Source organism: Mobula birostris, chromosome 1 (assembly GCF_030028105.1).
Source record: "Mobula birostris isolate sMobBir1 chromosome 1, sMobBir1.hap1, whole genome shotgun sequence".
NCBI classification, from domain to species: domain Eukaryota; kingdom Metazoa; phylum Chordata; class Chondrichthyes; order Myliobatiformes; family Myliobatidae; genus Mobula; species Mobula birostris.
The window spans coordinates 114,869,416-114,889,351 of NC_092370.1; the positions used below are offsets into that span (position 1 = coordinate 114,869,416).

Consider the following 19,936-nt stretch of genomic DNA (forward strand, 5'->3'; position numbering starts at 1 on the left):
TATTTAACCTCAGGTTGGGTAACTATACACTTATTTTGAGCATCAGCCAGACTATGCAGCAGTTTGCATCTGCAGGTAATGGCCATGGTGTTGCCAGGCTACTGGACAACAAATCAGCACCTGTACCGTGTGCTCTGTTAACCAACACTTGGAGATGCCCCACAACTGCCTCCACAAGCTTTCTTGTTGAGCCAGAAAACTCCTTTTTACGAGCTTTGTAGAAAAACTAGAGAAGGAGACCTGATGAAGGGTCTCGGCCTGAAACGCCAACTGTACTCTTTTCCATAGAGGCTGCCTGGCCTGCTGAGATCCCCCAGCATTTTGTGTGTGTTTCAACCCTTCCTTATTCAAGCTCTCTAACAGGAAGTTATCACAGTGGGCAGAAGAAGTGATAAGTGGGTTTTCAAAGCCTCCTTGTAGAAATGTTGTTTCTTCACAGACTCCTGGGAAACCACAAGGCAATGCATCAGGTCCACATGGAGACTATGTGTCTGTGTGGCAGAAGGAATAAGCCACCTCACAACCTACTCTCCCACCTGCCTGCCTGTCCGCCTGCCCCATCAGCCAATTCCTGCCCCATCCATGGCCAATTTAGCCACTTCAGAATCCAGTGCAACTAGTTCTCTTTGAACCTGAGGGGCTGAATGAGGAGAGTGAGAAATTACTGGCAGAGAATATACCACTTAGTGGTGATATTATCATAAAGGTCTGTTTCCTGCAAAACTGAAAGTAGTACACACAATATACCGCCAACTTACTTCTCTTCATTCTGGGCTTGCTGTTAACATGTCCCCTCCTCTGCCCCAGAAGAGGCTGATCTGTCCTTGTGGAACAATTCCATGATATTTGCACCCTGGATACTTTTTGAACCATTGCCAACCCTTGCTTGTGCACTGCATGGCAATTGATAGGCTGTTTCAGTTGCACAAGGTCCATTCCTATCTTCATCCAGTGTGCATCCCTGTCACTAAATAGCAATGTGAGACAGGAATCCTTGCTGATTTTTAGCCTCTCAAACTCAGCTGAAACAATGGAACAGTTCACATTTCTTCCTGGACGCATCAACCACTGAGCAGGGAATAGAACCAAATCTACTGGTTTTGTTTGGGAATTTTATAATTCATTCAGCTGTTTCTCTGCAAAATTGTTTATACTGTTCTGGCAAGGATAGACTCGAGGCAAGAATGGGGCAGGGATATAAGCAGTGTGAGAAAAATGAAATCTTTTAATTTTTTAAAATCAGCGTTAGTAAAAACCATTTCTTTGGGTGTACATTGTTCACATCTTTTGTGCCAATCTCTGCAGATGAAAGTTTCCTCTTGTCATAAAATCTCTTTGCTGCTTTGTTAAGTTTCAGTGAATTTGCTTATGTTAAATATGATCAGGTGTGTGATATGGATTCTCTGAAAGACCAGGACCCTGATGCAGGTTAATCAGAGGTGTCATTGGAGGATATAAACCATGGGTCAGTTGTAATCTGGAAATCACCCTGAGATTACTACTTGAAATTATTATTTCTGTAATGTTTTATTTTCAAATATATTCATTAAAACATTGTGGTCCAAGAAACTAGTGAATAATTTTTAAAAAATCACAAATCAGTCACCATTGTTGTTTCTACTCTCAAGGAAATCTTCCAGCCATGGTGTGTGTTTGTTTGTGTGTGTGTGTGTGTTCACCATCTTTTCCAGAGACATATCAGATTCTAATTTATGACCTATGCACTCCATAGCCCTGTATCTTCCCCTCTCAAATATTTATCCACTATTCCTATTAAGTTTGTGATGGTTTCTGCAGCTACTATCTTTATACAGACTCTGTATTCCATTAGCCCTCTTCTTGTGTAAAGAATTCATAAGAACATACCTGATAGAAGCAGAAGACTATTCATACTGCATCTTTCAAATTCATCATGGCAGAACTTTTAACTCAGTAGCATTATTTTGCATTAAACCAACATCATTAGATTACCTTAATATTTGAACATATCCATCTTCTTCAGTGACTGAGCATCTCCAATGAGTGAGCATCTACAACTCTCTTGAAAAAAGAATTGCAAAGGTTCATCACCCCACTTCATGAGGATTTTCTGTCCCACACTCCTGAATTACTGACTGCTTTTGAGACTTTAATCCTCAGCGCTGAGCATCCCAGCCAGGAGAAACGTTAACTGTATGTCAAGTCTTTAAGCTCCCTTAAAATTCTTAACACAATATTTATCGAAGTATATATTCAGCCATAGATTGCCTTGTTTCAGGTTAGGGAGAAAATGGCTTAGATGGAATTAACCTGCAGGAGATGTTGGGGAGGGACTAGTTACACTTTTCTGGAGGTGTTCTATACTTTCATTGGTGTTAACCTACTTTTCTCTCTCTTGGGGTGTTTTGTGTTTGCGAGAGAAGACGAGTGAGATTCCGGTAAGACAAATTATGTGCTCCCATTTCTTGATTGTCAGTTACAAGGTGGAATACACACCTGTTTCCAAGTGGGCTGGGGTAGGGAAATGTGATAACATGTCACATAACTGGGACTGAGAAGTTGGTGAGACAGATCAAAATATTTTTGCAACTCATTATTAAGCGTGAATAACAACATCCAGAATAGTGATGTCACTATGCAGTTGAGCAGCCAGTCACATTGAAGATTTCTTGCATATAACAGAGCAGGAAGGAACTACTGCAATCTTTAACTATTATTAGCAACATTTTACAGTCATTAAAGTTTGGAAGATTGCAGTTAAATGGAATACAATCTCATATTTTTAAATACACATTCAAACTCTTTAGAGTTTGAAATACTGAAGAGAATTATAATCTACAGTAAAAAATCAGGTTTTTGGAGTTGTCATGTTAATGCTTATTAAAATATTGCTTTGATATCCTGCAATAAAGCATTTTATAGCACAGCTAGTGCATATATGTACAGTATATGAATTTATCCACATTTTTTATTTCTCATTATTCTGATGGAGAAAGCTACAAATTCAAAGCCTGGGAAGGAGGTCAGCAGCTTGAGGACCTTTACATAAAATCATGTGTTGTGAGTGTGACCAAGTCATTGGAGAAGCTGGTGGATATGAACGTCTTTATTCATCATTATAAACAGACATTCTCTTGGACACACATCAAAGTTGCTGGTGAACGCAGCAGGCCAGGCAGCATTTCTGGGAAGAAGTACAGTTGACGTTTCAGGCTGAGACCCTTCTTTACCATCCCCTCCGACCTTCGACTGTCGGAGGCAGAACGCTCTGTCCTTAGTAAGGGCCTCACCTTTGTCCCCATTCTCTTGGACAGACTCTTTTGGTCGAGTCTCCCAAACTCAAAGTACATCACATTCTTATACTCTTAAAATCAAGGGTCTCTTTAAGATGCTTTTAGATAGGTACATCAAGATGAGAAAAATAGAGAGCTATGCGGTAGGGAAATTCTGGGCAGTTTCTGGAGTAGGTTACATGGTTGGCACAACATTGTGGGTCGAAGGACCTGTAATGTGCTGCAGATTTCTTTTTCTTCTATCAAAGAAACAGCAGGTGACTTAATACAATTTCCACAGTTTACTTCAGTACTTTGTGTCTGAAAAATGGTTCCTTTGAAGTATATATTTACAATGGAAGCACATTGTAATTGGTAAGACACCTCAGAAGGCTCAGGCTACATCCACACTAGACTGGATAAATCCGTAACCGAAGCTTTTTCTCTTCGTTTTGACCCTCCGTCCACATTGAAACGGCGTTTTCCTCCCCCAAAAATGGAGCTTTTCTAAAAACGCTGTCCAGAGTGTTTAAATCTGAAAACGCCGGTTGGGTGGTGTAGTGTGTACGGGGTAACCGGAGCTTTTTAAAAACGCTGTCATGACGTGCCGGAACAGATGGTGGCAGCAGCACAGCATTTCATTGTTTTCTTGAACACAACCTCCAGCACCACAACAATATCTAACAATAGATGTGTAACAGCCTAATGTAACATTGTATGGAAATACAAGATAACACTGATGCAGACATGTTTTATACATTTAACAAGGTGCTTTATTAATGTATTGCTTGTGCAAATATTCAATAGATGCAATTGTCACTACTTCCAAACTGTCATTTTTAAGTAGTAGCTTATGTTTGGCATAGACGTAAAAATATTAAGGCCAAAAAAGGAAAATTGTAAGTTTCACTTTTACTCAGGTAAAAATAAAATCACTTTTGCCTAGTAACTTGTGTTATTGCACATGTTAAATACAGCAAAATAATACAGCAAGACGTGGCAAAGGTAAAGGCAAACAAATAAGGTAGCAGCAAATTTCACTTCTACCCAGTAACAAGCCTTATTGCACTTAGTTATAACTGTCGTCCCTTTCATCGGTGAAGAGACTACACACAAGGCCTGACAAACAACCAATAAGAAAAACTGTCAAATACTACTACTACTACTACTACTATTGAAATAAGTAAATAAATAATACTGAGAGCATGAGTTGTAGAGTCCTTGAAAGTGAGTCCATGGGTTATGGAATCAGGTCAGTGTTGAGGTGAGTGAAGTTATCCGAGCTGCCTCAGGAGCCTGATAGTTGAAGGGTAATAACTATGGGTCCTAAGGCTCTGGTGCCTTCTTCCCAATGACAGCAGTGAGGTGATAATATAGCCTGGGTGGTGGAGTTCCTTGATGATGGATGCTGCTTCTTGTGGCAAAGCTCCTATGGTGGGGAAGGCTTTTTTCTGTGATGAACTGGGCAGTATCCACTAATTTTTGTAGGCTTTTATGCTCTTGAGCATTGGCGTTTCCATACCAGACTGATGCAACCAGTCAGGATACAGTCCACTGTACATCTATAGAAGTTTGTCAAAGTTGTAGATGGCATGCCAAATCTGTAGAATCTTCTAAGAAAGCAGAAACACTGCAATACCTTCTTTATAATGGTGCTTACATGCTGGTTCTATAACAAATCCTCTGAAATGATAATGCAAAGAAATTTAAAGTTACTGATCCTTTTCACCGCCAATCCCCTAATGAGGTCTGGCTCAAGGATTCCTGGTTTCTTCCTCCTATTGTCAATAATCAGCTCTTTGGTTTTGCTGACGTTAAGTGTGAGGTAGTTGATGTGGCACATTCAACCAGATTTTCAATCTCCCTACATTATGCCAATTTGTCAGCAACTTCGATTCGACAACAACAGTAGTGTTGTCAGCTAACTTAAATATGCAAAGTTTTTTTGCAAAAATAACTTACAAGGGTGTTCTTTTAACTTCAAACTGATTACTACTTGCAATTTACATTAAGAATTCAAGGCTAGTTCTTGTCTGAATTAATAGCTGATATATTCACATAATCCCATTACTCTTCAATAGTCATTAACACCATGCATGCACAAGTTCATGTATTAGCTGTTAATAATATAATGTATAATGGAGATATGCACTAATAATTTCAGTGCTCCTGCAAAATCTCAGCTACATTTTTTATGAAGTGTACATTTTAAAACCATTGTGTGGAATGCATTGTTGGCTGGCACTGAATGCTGCCAACTAATGATCTTACAATGTACCACATCTGACTACAATTAGAAAATATCTTACCTCTAATGATAATTTGAGAAATGTTGTACATGAAAGATATGGGAAAGTGTGTGCTATTTGCCTGCTGTAGTGTTTCCATTAGCTTGTAACTCTTCATAGTTTGTGAGTTCACATTCTGTACACCAGTCCAGAGTGTGTGACAGATGTGCTGAAATAAGTTCATTTTAAAATTATTATAGAGTGGATTCTGGTTAATTGGGACACATTGGAGCCAGTACAATTAAGTGGCTGCCCCTATTAGCTAAAGTTTTGTGGAAATAGTTAGAAAGTTATAAAAAGACAGACTATCATTTAACTGAGTAAAAAATGAAATACAGAACAAATTAGAACACTATACTACTACAGTATTATAAAACTGTGTATTGGTCCCTAATAGTAATTGACAGAGGAATTCATTCAGTGTATGCTGCTGTGTTCCTTTGATTGACTGTAAATGAACAAAATCATGCAGACACCTGGTGTAGATGGTGGACAGCCTTTGTACAATGCTTTCAATGATGGCATCCTCTAATTATTCATTTTCATTGTAACATTCAATATGATTGTTGATACCTTCAAATTATTTGTAGTTCCTAACTTGTTGAAGTAATGAAATCGTTTCTTTTTCACTACCAGCTGTTTCTGGCATCTCCGAGCTTGAAACCGCAGTGAGCAAAACAATTCAGAATTATCGTACTGTTTACTTCTTGCCAACTATCATTGACAAAAATCAATTTTTTTTAAACAAACAAGCGCAACTGACGCTATTTAAAAACTGTTTGCTCTAAGCACTTTGTACTGTTTAATAGCCACTCAAGAAGTGCACTCGACTGGTACTGGTTAGAAACTTCAGCAAGTCTCCTGTCCCAATTAAGTGGCATAGTGTCCCAAATAAACAAAGGGAATTACAGCTATATTTTGATTAGTTTTTGTCCTTTAAGATTTATCCCAAATAAGCCGTAGCCCCGATTAACTGGAATCTACTGTACTTGCTTCAATGATGGATATTTAATTTTGTCTTGGCATACTTACAGCCATAAACTTCAAAATTCTTGATACAATAACTAATTTTGAATTGTGACATTTCATGTAATGCCAGCAGAGTATCAACTTTAATAGGAACTTCATTTTGCTATCTAGAGTCAAAACTCAAAATAGCAGGAACTTGTGAATAGGAGTTACTTGCAATCAGTCTGCGAGTGTTTTCATATAACCATATAACAATTACAGCACGGAAATAGGCCATCTTGGCCCTTCTAGTCCGTGCCGAACTCTTACCCTATCCTATTCCCACCGACCTGTACTCAGCCCATAACCCTCCATTCCTTTGCTGTCCATATATCTATCCAATTTAACTTTAAATGACAACATAGAACCTGCCTCAACCACTTCTGCTGGAAGCTCATTCCACACAGGTACCACTCTCTGAGTAAAGAAGTTCCCCCTCAAGTTACCCCTAAACTTTTGTCCTCTAATTCTCAACCCATGCCCTCTTGTTTGAATCTTCCCCACTCTCAATAGAAAAAGTCTAACCACGTTAACTCTATCAATCCCCCTCATAATTTTAAACACCTCTATCAAGTCTCCCCTCAACTTTCTACGCTCCAAAGAATAAAGACCTAACTTGTTCAACCTTTCTCTGTAACTTAGGAGACGAAACCCAGGCAACATTTTAGCAAACCTCCTCTGTACTCTCTCAATTTTATTGACATCCTTCCTATAATTTGGTGACCAGAACCGTACACAAAAATTCAATAAGATTTTCAAGGTGTGTTGTTTAATCCCTTTTGAAAGATTGTCTAGTTTGTATATTATCATTGGTTGCCATATATTCTGATGTGATGCATTGTGTTTTATACAGATGATAATGGCAAGCAAATTTTAATAACTACTTAGAATCTTAAATAACAATGTCCAGCAAATAAGCCAATTGTAATTTAATGAAAATAATAAAAACTACAGACACTGGAAGTCTCAAGTAAGGCCAAAAAAAAATGCTGCAAATATTTAGCATGTCAGGCTGCATCAGTGGGAATAGAAACAGACTTATGACTTATTGTTTCAGGTGGAAGATCCTTTGTCAGAGCTGGAAAGGAGGTGAAAGAAGCCGTTAATTGCAACAACATGCGAGGTTGAAGTTGCACCATTAAATAACATTTTAAGTGTTTTCTATTGGTTTGGGCTCTGGCATTAAGGAATGTTATTTTCTGCAGCTAATAATGTTATGCAACTGCACAATATTTTACAAAAGGTCCTAAATATCATATTTTAAACCAGTTACCATGGGTGGATATTTTATAGAAGTTATAGTAAACAAATTTTGTTTAAACCAGTAACCATAGGTGTTAACTATTTTTCAATCAACTTTAGTTGTCAGAATTCGCCATTTTATACAATTTTTTCAGCAGTACAATCTATCTACGGTAAATGCAGACTCTGTAGAAGGCATTGCAGATAATTGTTTGTCTTTTATAGGTGTGAAAGTTTTCTAAAATCACCTCACTTGATTGTCTTCACAGAATAATCCTCGCTTGCAAGTCTGACATCCAGTCAACATCTATCACATCCACCAAATAGATGGGTTGTTGCTGTTAGGAATATATGGTTTCAATTATTCTTCCACTTTTGTGATTCAGATATGTTTGAATTCTGTTTGGAATTATTTTCTTGCTTGGAATTGGTTGTGTTCTTATGGTTCAGATTCTCTTCAGTCAAAGAATTTAATTTATTCCAACCAGGAGAACACATCAACATCTAATCAGACAATTGAATCTTGCCAAACTTTTATTAAAAAATCATTTACCCTCTTAACATTTAAGTTTCCCTGTGGTACCTTGCCATTAACTATTCTTGGTATTGTGTGCAACTGGATTTTAATTATCTGTTATTTGCTGCTTCAGTCTCCAGTAGGTTGGCTGTTGATTGGCAACAGTTTGCTTGCATGCAGTCACTAATGCAATTATACCTAAAGATCTAATGCTAAATCATTTTGCATTACAAGATGGATGGGTTTCGGCATTTGCTGCTTTCCATAAAATCAGTCACACTTAATTTCTCTGAAGTCCTTTACCACCTATAATTGGATTGAAAAGATGTTCTTTTATTTATTCTAGAAAATTGCGTGTATAGCAATTGCTCATTTCTTGAGGGCATTAATTCACAAAATGATTTGGAACTAGCATCATGTTCGGATCACTCAGGTAGGAATGGTAGGTTTGCATTTCTGAACCAGTTGAATGTTTATGTCATCTGGTAGCCTTCAGTTAAACTACAGTTATCAGTTTATTATTTTTTCCATAACACTCCATAGTGAGATTTGAACTCTTGACATTTGGGTTATTAATTCAGTACCGTGAACACAAAGTTCGCTGTACAAATCTTCACTAGATAACGCACAGCTGAATTATAGATACCCAGCACATATGAGCATATGGGGGACTAGTGGGATGAATGGGGATGGATTTGTTGGATGCTGCTGGGCTGCAGACACTTTCTGCAGGAGGAGCCAAGGCATTTCCATATGCCTCCTCTTCTCCAGCAACCACTTCTGCCCTCCCTCCCTCTACCCACCTAAGCTGCAACTATAGGAAATTGAGTTGTGCCAAGAGCTGAGAGTGTTGAGCAGATTCACTGGCTCACTAAGTCAGTGAGGCTGGCTGGATGCCACTCTTCACGTGTTGGCATATTATCCCTTCACAGCTGTTTGTGTGGTTCTTACCCACACAACATTGCTGTTCATATCCAACTTATAAAAAATTTAGCTTATGAGTAGCTCTCAGGAATGGAATCCTATCATAAACTGGGGATTGCCTGTATGCAGCTCCAGTTGTCTTGGATATCAACTTTACACCAGTGTTTTGATATTACTTGTAGTCCTGCTTGTAGCCTCTTTCACTTCAGGGTAAACAAGCTCAACCTATCCAGTCTCTGTCTATAACTATAGTCCTTCTTTCCAGGCAATATCGTGATGAATCTCTTCTTCACTCTCCAGTGCAGTTGTATTCTTCCAGAACTGTAGACAATACACTATGCAGTCCTAGAGAGATACAAAATGAAAACAGTTTCTTCAGCCCACAGGGTCCTGTTGACCATCAGCCAACCATTTGCTGTCATCGTGCCCCAATGTTTATTTTCCCGACATTTCCATTAACTGCCTCCCCAAATTGTACAACTCATCTGCACACACGGGGCAATTTACAACAGACAATTACCCCACAACTCTCGCATATGTGGAATCTGACGAGGAGAGCAGAGCTCCCAAAGGGGGAATGTGCAATCTCCACATAGACAGAACTTGAGGTCAAGATTGAACCTGGTATCTGGAACTGTGAGGCAGTGAATCGACTGGCTGCACCACTGTGCCATCTCTAGCCAACATTAGTATCTTACTTTCATTGTCTTGAACAAGTGTTTGGTGCTAGTTTAATGGACATTTTTTTTCCTCCTTTGTATTTGTCTTTTCACAAAAGCATTTACTCTAAATTAGTTGTCTCTCCGCAGGACAGATTTGTCAATGAGTGATTGATCTCTGCAAAGTTTTGACCACATGCGCTGCTTGTACATTTAATCCATGTCAGTGAAGTAGCAGATTCTTGCTGATTAAGATTGAAGTCCCTATCTTTCCGCTTCCTTATTGCAAAGTTCTTGTCTTCTGTCATCTTTGCTTGAAAATAAATTCTGCACATATACGTGGCACGTTTGTCAGTCTGGAGCAGTTTCAGCCAAATTCTTTTCATAAATGCAGTTTTATTGTAAAATGTCAGTTCATATTTTCCTCTTCATCCTTGGAGAGAGTTATCTTTCATAACTTACGCAAATCCTGTTTATCCTTTTATTGAATCTGTTACAGTTGTTAACTGTGCAGAAGGCCTCATCCACGTCATTGGATTATTGCAGTGTTCTGAAGAGTGCAACAGGATAAGGCATAGCAGTGAACTAAGCAGACAACATTCTTCCTCCAATCAGCAGTAAAAATTGATATCTTTACATCAATCTTATAAAGTACTTCCTGCAGTGTGAAAATTGTCGCATTATTTTACTTGTTCTTAAGAAGTGACTAGCAGGAGTAACACCAAACTTTTCCGACATGACTCCAGTGCCCTATTAGTATGCTGTGGGGCATTTTCCCTTGAAGTGATTGGCTAACATGGTGATGCTGCTTGGGGCAATTTGATAACGGCAAAGGAACAACAGCACCCTTGTCTGTTAGAAGGTGGATGACCTGTCTGTTGACATCCTGTTTGACTCACTGCTTCTGTCCTCCTGGTGGTAGATGTTTTGAGGATATAAACTTGGTGAGATGCTGCAGTGCATCCAGTAGATAGTACAGACTGCAGTGCTGATTGAGGGGACTGAGTAAGTCTTCATAGAAGAAGTTCTAGTCAGTAGACCTACGTGTTCTGATGGTAATTGCAAATTATTTGAACAAGTGGGAGCTTGTACACTATAAATTTAGGATGATTCAACTTTTTAATACACCATTCAAATGCTTATTCCTCTCATACAGCCATAGGAGGTCATTACTACAGCTGCAGCTACATCTGTTTTCTGGTGTAGAAGGCATTAACAATCAGTCAGGTTTTTGCTTCAGATGCTTGTCCAGTTCCATATTTCGTCCAAATCCGAGCAAAGGATTTCTCCCCGATAGGATAGTATCATGGTGGTCAGTGCTAAGCATGCAGTGAAACTGGCCATGTGGAAGAATTATCAGCTGCTTTGGGATATAGTATCATGGATTGTGATACAGAGCCTCTGTCTTCAAACAATGGGAGTAAACTGAAAAATGTTGAAGTAGAAAATAAATTCTAACCCTTTCTTCCTCACCAGTGCAAAAGAAATGTAATGGAAAGAGAAATAATTCTTAGTTTATTGATAGGAAGGGGAATTATTTCTTAAATGTATTTGTTTAGACAGAATAAATATGACAAAATTCCAACTGGGGCTGAGAGCTCAGATGACACAGTCATATCATCTTCTCTTGGATGCCATTGAGCTGGTTCAGAATTAGCAAACTCCATTTTGGGTAGGGATTATAGGAATTCTTTTTTACCATGTAAGTCTAAATTCTCAGATCAAGTTCAAGTCCAATTAGTTCTCATTCAATTGTACAAATGCATACTGCCAAAGGAAACAAAATTCCTCCAGAACAAGGTGCACAGCACAGTCACACATAACTCACACACTCAACACATAAAGTAATATTACCACAAATAAATTAAATTAATGAATCAAATGGGGTATTTATGACACAAGTTATAAATTCAACAGTACTGGCCCTTCATATGTGATGAGGCCTGTGAAGTGGCAGGGAGTTCAGTAGTCTTAAGTCCCATTCTAACAGTTCTTGTCTTGTCCTAATCCTATGGTAGGGTGTCAAAGAGATTGTTGGATGGATAGGAGGAATCATTGACAATGTTAAGGGCCCTAGGTATGCAATGCTGAAAATAATTCGCTCTGATGAGTAGAAGAGAGACCTTGATGATCCTCTCAGCAGTCCTCACAATCCCTTGTAGACAGTGGGCTGTTCCAGAGCGATGCTGAGGATATCTATTACAACCTCTTTTAACTGGTCTGATATGTCCCTCAGCATCTGAACAGGTATATCAGGCCTAACAACTTTACATGGGTTGGCCCTGACTAGGTGTTGTAAGTAAGGAAACAGATTCGATAGGTGTCAAAGGCGAGGACTCTGGACACAGTCTTGGTAGTAAAAGATTTTATTTACAGAAGGCAAATGTGAGAAAATGGCAACAGAAGCAACATGCACACAATTTACAGTAGTCAGATCAGCAATAGAACACACGCGGACAATTAATAAAATCACTTGGGAATAAAGTACGCGCGCGTATATATACACACACACACACACACACACCCTCCCCCCCCCCAAGGGAAAAGTCAATACGATACCCGACACCCTTGACTCTGTGTGGGCTCAGCTCTTATGATATTAGGGATGATACCCACACCCCTAACCCTATTCAATGCACAACTCACCAGTGGCAGGGTGGTCCCTCGGAGGTAGCAAAAAAGAGAAAGGGTCAAGAACACGTGGCTTCCTTTATAGTGCAGCAGGGCTGATGAGTCCAGCCCAGGTGATTCACAGGGAAGCCAATGGCTCGGTGCCAGCAGGGTTAAGCTGATTACAAAGGCCAATTGCCCGAGGTCAAGTACAAGGCTAATTAAAGGGGCCAGTGGGGTTAGGTGTGCACTGATGGGCGAGGAGGGATCAATCCTTGATTAGCAGGTGGCGTGTCTTTCGACCAGGTAAATGGGCAGTGCTGTCACGTGACAGTCACGGCCCCTCCGATACACTAGGGTCTTCCTCAGATCAGCTGCGTTCAGACAGAGTGCCTGCTCCTCAGGGGGAGTGGTGGCCTTCCTCACTGGCACATCGTTCTGTGCATCAAACTGAGTGTAAAATACAATCAGCCTATCAGGAAGAGAGGCGACATTGTCTTTGATGCGCAGGCTGGACTTGTAGCCTATTATGGTCTGAATGCCCTGTCACATGCACCTCTGGTGTCACAGAAATACCTGTATACTCTTGGTGAATAATCCTGTTTTGTCTTCTTGGTGACATGGGAAAACACAGCTCTTGTTGACCTGAGAGCAGTTTAAGCCCCCAGTCTGAAAGCGGCATCCCTATATCTTACGTAAACACAAGGAATTCTGCAGAAGCTGGAAATTCAAGCAACACACATCAAAGTTACTAGTGAATGCAGCAGGCTAGGCAGCATCTCTAGGAAGAGGTGCAGTCGACGTTTCGGGCCGAGACCCTTCCTAGAGATGCTGCCTGGCCTGCTGCGCTCACCAGCAACTGTGATGTGTATTGTTTGATCCCTATATCTTAGCTGTGCACAGACCTCTGCTGTCAGCCGTGACTTCTGATTTTCCCTCACATAGATGTATTAATAATGGTGGTGTCCTCAATGCATTTCTCTGTATAGCCAATCATAGATCTCACATATTCATCAATGTTACTGTGATGGTCATAGGTAGCCGCCTCCTGAACATGCTCCAGGCCATGTTTTCAAAACAGTCCCACCATGATGAGGTTTCTCCTTCTGGTCAGATTTTGAATCTCCCTTTGAACTGGTTTAACTTGTTTAATCATTGATCTGTATGCAGGAATTAACATAACAGAACAATGGTCAGTATATCTGAGGTGGGGGCGGGGAGCAGTTTTGAATGTGCCAGGGTTGTTGGTATAAACAAGGTCTAATGTGTTCTTACCTTTAGTAGCAAAGTCAACATGCTGATAGAATTTAGGCAGGGCTGTTTTTAAGTTTGCATGGTTGAAATCACCAGCAATCATAAAGAAACCATCAGGGTGTGTGTATAGGAGGACTGCAGAGTACAATAATAAATTAGGCTCAAGATTCTTCAAGTTTTTCTTTTCACAGGTGCTGAGTTTTTTGAGCATTTTCTGATTTTATTTTGTTTTTTAGCATCTGCAGTATTGATTTATTTTCTAAATATTCCTTTAAATTGAATTATCAAAGTCAATTAAAGAGTGGTTGACCATGTTGTTGACTAGTTGGGTATTTGTCTTTCCAATTTCTTTTTTGTTACTGCGAGGGTTAGTTTACATGGAATAATGAATACTACCGTTACATCAAACTCAATGAAAATAAGAAACGGGCAGAGTTTCATGTGATAGAAATTGATCCAACAGTTAGTCTAAGCAGGTTCTTAACTGAGTGGTGCTTTGGTAACTTCCTGCCTGCTGACATGTTCTGTTGTTAACTGTATGGAATATATGGATTACTGTTGTGATGTAATGATATTCATAGTGCATCATTTATGTATCAGGACTGATTTTCTTCTACTAAGGTGGAGCAGGGAGGTATTTGGGGAAATATTCTAGATTCACAGCTTGTGAAAGATTGTGAGCCTTTTAGACACACGTTCTGAACTCAGGACTGTGAAAGGAGGACATATAGTTGCCTTTCAATATGTACTTTCTCTCTTCACCACAATAATGCTGCTTGTATTTCCAAGGAGGAGCCTGTGTCTGAATTTGTTCTCTGACAGTGATACTGTACAAATGGTATATTTCAACACTAACAGTCAATAGAGTTTTACCCTCAAAAGATCACTCAGAAATTAATATTTAGTCCATTCACATTCAATAAGATACTAGCTCATCACATTGCAAAAACTACCTGACAAAACAAAGAACTGACACTGTTAGCACCACCATTTTTAATTATATGAGCTCCAAGTTCATTCTCGAACCACATTGGGAACATATCTTCATGCATGGCATAGTGTCAGTGGAACATGATTTTGTTCCTATTTGGTTACAAGTTGTAGTACCTGTTGTTTCATGCTGGGAACTAAAAATGAAATTCCCTATCCAATATGGGTTCTGAAATAACTAACTACATCTGAAGTCTGCTTCAATCCACGGAAGGAAGGAAGGAAGGTTGGGTTTGGTATAGGAATTGGTGCAATCTAGTCTGACACTTCAAAGCAAAGGCTGCAGTGCTAGAGTTGTAATCTTAAGACTATAATAACGAACGTGGAGGCTGGTCATCTGGCACTAAACGTTCTCTTACATTATTTGATAGAAACATAGAAAACAAAGTTGTGCTGAACATGTCCCTACCTTAGAAATTACTAGGCTTACCTTCAGCTCTCTATTTTTCTAAGCTCCATGTACCTATCCAAATATCTCTTAAAAGACCCTATCGTATCCAATTCCACCACTGTTGCCGGCAGCCCATTCCACGCAGTCACCACTCTGAGTAAAAAACTTACCCCTGACATCTCCTCTGTACCTACTAACCAGCACCTTAAACCTGTGTCCTCTTATGGCAACCATTTCAGCCCTGGAAAAAAGTCTCTGACTATCCACACGATCAATACCTCTCATCGTCTTATACACCTCTATCAGGTTACCTCTCATCCTCCATTGCTCCAAGGAGAAAAGGCCGAGTTCACTCAACCTATTCTCATAAGGTACGCTCCCCAATCCAGGCAACATCCTTGTGAATCTCCTTTGCACTCTTTCTATGGCTTCCACATCCTTCCTGTAGTGAGGCGACCACAACTGAGCCCAGTACTCCAAGTGGGGTCTGACCAGGGTCCTATATAGCTGCAACATTGCCTCTCGGCTCCTAAATTCAACTCCATGATTGATGAAGGCCAATACACCGTATGCCTTCTTAACCACAGAGTCAACCTGCGCAGCTGCTTTGAACGTCCTATGGACTGGGACCCCAAGATCCCTCTGATCCTCCACATAGCCAAGAGTCTTACCGTTAATACTATATTCTGCCATCATATTTGACCTTCCAAAATGAACCACTTCACACTTATCTGGGTTGAACTCCATCTGCCACTTCTCAGCCCAGTTTTGCATCCTATCAATGTCCCGCTGTAACCTCTGACAGCCCTCCACACTATCCACAACACCTCCAACTTTTGTGTTATTAGCAAATTTACTAACCCATCCCTCCACTTCCTCATCCAGGTCATTTATAAAAAAAACACAAAGAGTAAGGGTCCCAGAGCAGATCCCTGAGGCACTCCACTGGTCACCGACCTCCATGCAGAATATGACACATCTACAACCACTCTTTGCCTTCTGTGGGCAAGCCAGTTCTGGATCCACAAAGCAAGTCCCCTTGGATCCCATGCTTCCTTAATTTCTCAATAAGCCTTCCATGAGGTACCTTATCAAATGCCTTGCTGAAATCCATATACACTACATCTAATGCTCTTCCTTCATCAATGTTTAGTCATATCCTCAAAAAATTCAATCAGGCTCGTAAGGCACAACCTGCCCTTGACAAAGCCATGCTGACTGTTCATAATCATATTATGCCTGTCCAAATGTTCATAAATCCTGCCTCTCAGGATCTTCTCCATCAACCACTGAGCTAAGACTCACTGGTCTATCTCTACTCCCTTTCTTGAATAAGGGAACAACATCTGCAACCCTCCAATCCTCTGGAACCTCTTCCGTCTCCATTGATGATGCAAAGATCATCGCCAGAGTCTCAGCAATCTCCTCCTTCGCCTCCCACAGTAGCCTGGGGTACATCTCATCTGGTCCCGGTGACTTATCCAACTTGATGCTTTTCAAAAGCTCCAGCACATCCTCTTTCCCAATATCTACATGCTCAAGCTTTTCAGTCTGCTGCAAGTCATGACTACAATCACCAAGATCCTTTTCCACAGTGAATACTGAAGTAAAGTATTCATTAAGTACCTCTGCTATTTCCTTCGGTTCCATACATACTTTCCCACTGTCACCCTTGATAGGTCCTATTCTCTCAGGTCTTATCCTCTTGCTCTTCACATACTTGTAGAATGCCTTGGGGTTTTCCTTAATCCTGCCGACCAAGGCCTTCTCATGGCCCTTTTTGGCTCTCCTAATTTCCTTCTTAAGCTCCTTCCTATTAGCCTTATAATCTTCTAGATCTCTAACATTACCTAGCTCTATGAACCTTTTGGAAGCTTTTCTTTTCTTCTTGTCTAGATTTATTACAGCCTTTGTACACCACGGTTCCTGTACCGTACCATCCTCTCCCTGTCTCATTGGAACGTACCTATGCAGAACTCCACATAAATATCCACTGAACATCTGCCACATTTCTTCTGTACTTTTCCCTGAGAACATCTGTTTCCAATTTAAGCTTCCAATTTCCTGCCTGATAGCCTCAGAATTCCTCTTACACCAATTAAACGCTTTTCTACCTTGTCTGTTCCTATCTCTATCCAATGCTATTGTAAAGGAGATAGAAATGTGATCACTATCTCCAAAATGCTCTCCCACTGAGAGATCTGACACCTGACCAGGTTCATCTCCCAATACCAAATCAAATACAACCTCTCCTCTTGTAGGCTTATCTACATATTGTGTCAAGAAACCTTCCTGAACACACCAACAAACGCCACCCCATCTAAACCCCTTGCTCTAGGGAGATGCCAATTGATATTTGGGAAATTAAAATCTCCCTTCACGACAACTCTGTTATTATTACACCTTTCCAGGATCTGTTTCCCTATCTGCTCCTCGATATCCCTATTACTACTGGCGGCCTATAAAAAACACCCAGTAAAGTTATTGATCCCTTCGTGTTCCTAAACTCCACCCACAGAGACTCTGTAGACAATCCCTCCATGGCATCCACCTTTTCTGCAGCCATGACACTATCTCTGATCAACAGTGCCACGCCCCCACCTCTCTTGCCTCCCTCTCTGTCCTTTCTGAAACATCTAAAACCCGGCACTTGAAGTAACCATTCCTGTCCCTGAACCATCCAAGTCTCTGTAATGGCCACCATATCATATCTCCAGGTACTGATCCGCACTCTAAGCTCATCCACTTTGTTCACAACACTCGCGTTAAAATAGACGCATCTCAAACCTTCGGTCTGAGCGCGTCCCTTCTCTATCACCCACCTATCCTCTCTCTCGCACTGTCTACAAGCTTTCTCTATTTGTGAGCCAACGGCCTCTTCCTCAGTCTCTTCAGTTCAGTACCCACCCTCCAACAATTCTAGTTTAAACTCTCCCCTGTAGCCTTAGCAAACCTCCCCGCCAGGATATTAGTACCCCTGGGATTCAAGTGCAACCCGTCCTTTTTGTACAGGTCACACCTGTCCCAAAAGAGGTCCCAATGATCCAGAAATCTGAATCCCTGCCCCCTGCTCCAATCCCTCAGACACACATTTATCCTGCACCTCATTCTATTCCTATTCTCACTGTCACATGGCACAGGCAGTACTACCTTTGCAGTCCTGCTTCTCAACTTCCTTCCTAACTCCCTGTAGTCTGTTTTTAGGACCTCTTCCCTTTTCCTACCTATGTCATTGGTACCAATATGTACCATAACCTCTGGCTGTTCTCCCTCCCACTGCAGGATATGGTGGACGCGATCTGAAACATCCCGGACCCTGACACCTGGGAGGCAAACTATCATCCGAGTTTCTTTCCTACGTCCACAGAATTGCCTGTCTGACCCCCTGACTATAGAGTCCCCTATCACTACTGCCTTCCTCTTCCTTTCCCTACCCTTCTGAGCCACAGAGCCAGACTCTGTGCCAGAGGCACGGCCACTGTTGCTTCCCCCAGGTAGGCTGTCCCCTCCCCCAACGGTACTCAAACAGGTGTACTTATTGTCAAGGGGTACAGCCACAGAGGTACTCTCTAGTACGTAACTCTTCCCCTTCCCCCTCCTGACTATGACCCACTTGTCTGTCTCCCGTGGCCCCAGTGTGACCACCTGCCTATAACTCCTTTCTATCCCCTCCTCACTCTCCCTGACCAGGCGAAGGTCATCGAGCTGCATCTCCAGTTCCCTAACTTGGTCCCTTAGGAGCTGCAGCTTGACACACCTGGTGCAGATATGGCTGTCCAGGAGGCTGGGAGACTCCACGACCTCCCACATCTGACACCGAGCACAGAAAACTGGCCTCATACACATACTTCCTCCTTTCCACAAATAACACCAGTAAACCTACTCGACTGTTCCCATTACTGCCTAAGCCCGTTGAGCCAAAGCCCTATCACTCTGCTGCCTCTCACTCCGCTGCCCGCTCCGAATGCTGATCTATAGAAAAACATAGGAATATAGAAAACCTACAGCACAATACAGACCCTTCGGCTCACAAAGCTGTGCCGAACATGTCCTTACCTGAGAAATTACCTAGGGTTACCCATAACCCTCTATTTTTCTGAGCTCTATGTACCTGTCCAGGAGTCTCTTAAAAGACCCGATCGTATCCGCCTCCACCAGCATTGCCGGCAGCCCATTCCACGCACTCACCACTCTGCATAAGAAAAAACTTACCTCTGACATTTCCTCTGTACCTACTTCCAAGCACCTTAAAACTGTGCCCTCTCTCATGCTAGCTATTTCAGCCCTGGGAAAAAGCCTCTGACCATCCACACAATCAGTGCCTCTCATCATCTTATACACCTATCAGGTCACCTCTCACCCTCCGTCGCTGCAAGGAAAAAAGGTCGAGTTCACTCAACCTATGCTCATAAGGCATGCTCCCCAATCCAGGCAACATCCTTGTAAATCTCCTCTGCACCCTTTCTATGGCTTCCACATCCTTCCTGTAGTGAGGCGACCAGAACTGAGCACAGTATTCCAAGTGGGGTCTGACCAGGGTCCTATATAGCTGTAACATTACCTCTCAGCTCTTGAACTCAATCCAACAGTTGATGAAGGCGAATGCACTGTATGCCGTCTCAACCACACAATCAACTTGAGCAGCAGCTTTGAGAGTCCTATGGACTCGGACCCCAAGATCCCTCTGATCCTCCACACTGCCAAGAGTCTTACCACTAATACTGTATTCTGCCATCATATTTGACCTACCAAAGTGAACCACCTCACACTTATCTGGGTTGAACTTCATCTGCCACTTCTCA

At 41.3% G+C, this 19,936-nt stretch overlaps 1 protein-coding gene across 2 annotated transcripts in view; it reads left to right on the forward strand.

Moving 5' to 3' along the window:
* Positions 1-19,936, forward strand: part of bbs9 (Bardet-Biedl syndrome 9) — a 382,854-nt gene that overhangs the window by 192,864 nt on the left and 170,054 nt on the right. The gene's annotated exons all lie outside the window — the stretch shown is intronic.